Here is a 2168-nt window from a genome sequence, read left to right on the forward strand (position 1 = left end):
ATTTGAGGTTGTCTCTTACAAGCACATAGCTGATTACTGTGCCGTCGGCAGCTTTTACTACAGAAACGGCCTCTCCTATTGGCTTTATTTCTTCCCACCGAGGCATCCAGCCCCCTCAGACCTTCCCCACAAAGCAGATGGCCATAGGGGGACTGTATCCCCCATGCCTAGATTCAAAATGTTTACCATAATCCTGAATTTCTGGCTATATTAATTTGCTTATTAAATTTGCCTTTCCATGTATAGAAAATAGCCACATAGCCACTGTCGCTCTTTTGAATTTTATATATAAAACAAAAGAGGGGGAATTGTGGTCGACAAAGATTTCTCCCAAGTTGTCTCCCCCAAATATATCCCAAACTTAGCTGCTTGCTACATGTGGCAGATGATTATGCACTTGGAGGTCAACAGAAGAGGGTCAGGGGTTATTCTCCCTAAGGGTTATCAGCCATCCAGAGCAAGCAGACACCACTGTTTATCCCACAACAAATAGGGCCCACCTTGCTGCTCTCCCCAGCCCTCTGGGCCCACACTGTGCTTGGACCTGGCTGGTAAGATCATGGCCATCCAGGAGGTGGGCATGCTACCTAATGAAATGTGTCTGACTCCATTATTCCAATCTCTCTTCTATCTCTCATGCGCTCTATGACTTTATTACAATCTTTATATATCTTTTTTTTCTGTGTTTCAGATACTTTTTATTTCTTCAAATTTGTTTATTTATTAGGAGTGACTGAAATGAAAAATAGAATTGAGTCCCATCATCATCATGATCATCATGGAAATGGCTTTAAGAGAAAACTGGTCAGATGAATATTATTGCTTCCCATTTTCAACCAGTAGGCAGTTGCCATTGATCTAGACAGCCAACCGTCTGCCAAGAATGCTTGAGATGTTATATAATACAACATGCCCATTCACGGGGAAACCCACCAGGAAATAACTTATGTGTACTTCTTGATTTCATCGTACAAGACCAGCACAAAGGCACCACCCATGCCTCTGAGCACATTGGACCAGGCGCCCTTGAAGAACGCTTTGCTCCCTTCATCCCGAGCGATCTTCCTCCAGCAGTCCAGCGTGCCGGTGTACATGATATCAGTTCCTTTGCGCCCCGACTGCATCCTCATTCGGCGACGAACGGTGTCCAATGGGTAGGAAGTCACCCAGCCACGGCTGTGACGGACTGTGCAATCATCCAGCTGACGAAGATGTGGGTGTTCTTGGGATCCGGAAGCATTCCATTTGCGGTGTCATAGATGCTGAAGTAGGCAGCCCGGTAGATGATCATTCCCTGCACAGACACGTTGAAGCCCTGGTACAGGCCCCTAATCCCATCAGACTTGGTGATTTTAACCAAGCAGTCACCGAGGCCTTTGAACTCCCGTTCGGCGCCGGCTTTGCCCACATCAGCTGCTAGACGGGTACAGGCAAAATCAAGAGGGTACACAAAGCACAAAGATGTGGCCCCCGTGGCACCGCCCGATGCCACGTTCCCTGCAAAGTAGCGCCAGAACTGGGTCCTCTTGTCCACACCACCCAGAAAGATCTGCTTGTATTTATCTTTGAAGGCAACGTTGAGAACCTGGGTGGGGAAGTATCGGACGACATTGGCCAGGTTACCACGCCAGAAAGACAGGACTCCCTGCTCCTTGGGGATACGAACCACACAATCGATGATGCCCTTGTACTGCTTATCTGCGGTGATTTGCTTGCTGGCGTGCTGCACCTGCAGCAGCAGCTTGACCTGTTCGATGGGCGCTACCGCCGTCTTGGAGATGGCCGCGGCCACTCCACCTGCCAAGAAGTCCTTGGCGAAGGACACAGCGGCATCTGTCATGTTGGAAGAGAACGAGGCGACAGGCGACCGCTTAGATGGAACAGGAACCAGCTCTGACTCCGGGGCTCTGGGACAATCTTTATATATCTTAACCGTACAGTTGTGCTTACTGAACCCGTGATTAGTGGCAGGGGGCTGGCCTTTCCCCCACACTTATTCTCTATGACTTTAATATAATCTTTATATTTTATAGCTGTACAATTGCGCCTACCGGACCCGGGATTATTTGTTAGGGGCTGGCTCCCCTGACATTTCTTTTATGTATTGAATTAGTAGCTACAAAAAGACCTGGAATATAAATCCCACACAGTGAGTGCTGTAGGTCTCT

General features: G+C 48.2%; 1 pseudogene; it reads right to left on the reverse strand.

Annotated features, from left to right (window-relative positions):
* Window positions 1-907: 907 nt before the first annotated feature.
* LOC142425728 (ADP/ATP translocase 2 pseudogene) lies at window positions 908-1876 on the reverse strand (annotated as a pseudogene).
* Between the last annotated feature and the right edge of the window lie 292 nt (window positions 1877-2168).

Source organism: Tenrec ecaudatus, chromosome 14 (genome assembly GCF_050624435.1).
Source record: "Tenrec ecaudatus isolate mTenEca1 chromosome 14, mTenEca1.hap1, whole genome shotgun sequence".
Lineage (NCBI taxonomy): Eukaryota > Metazoa > Chordata > Mammalia > Afrosoricida > Tenrecidae > Tenrec > Tenrec ecaudatus.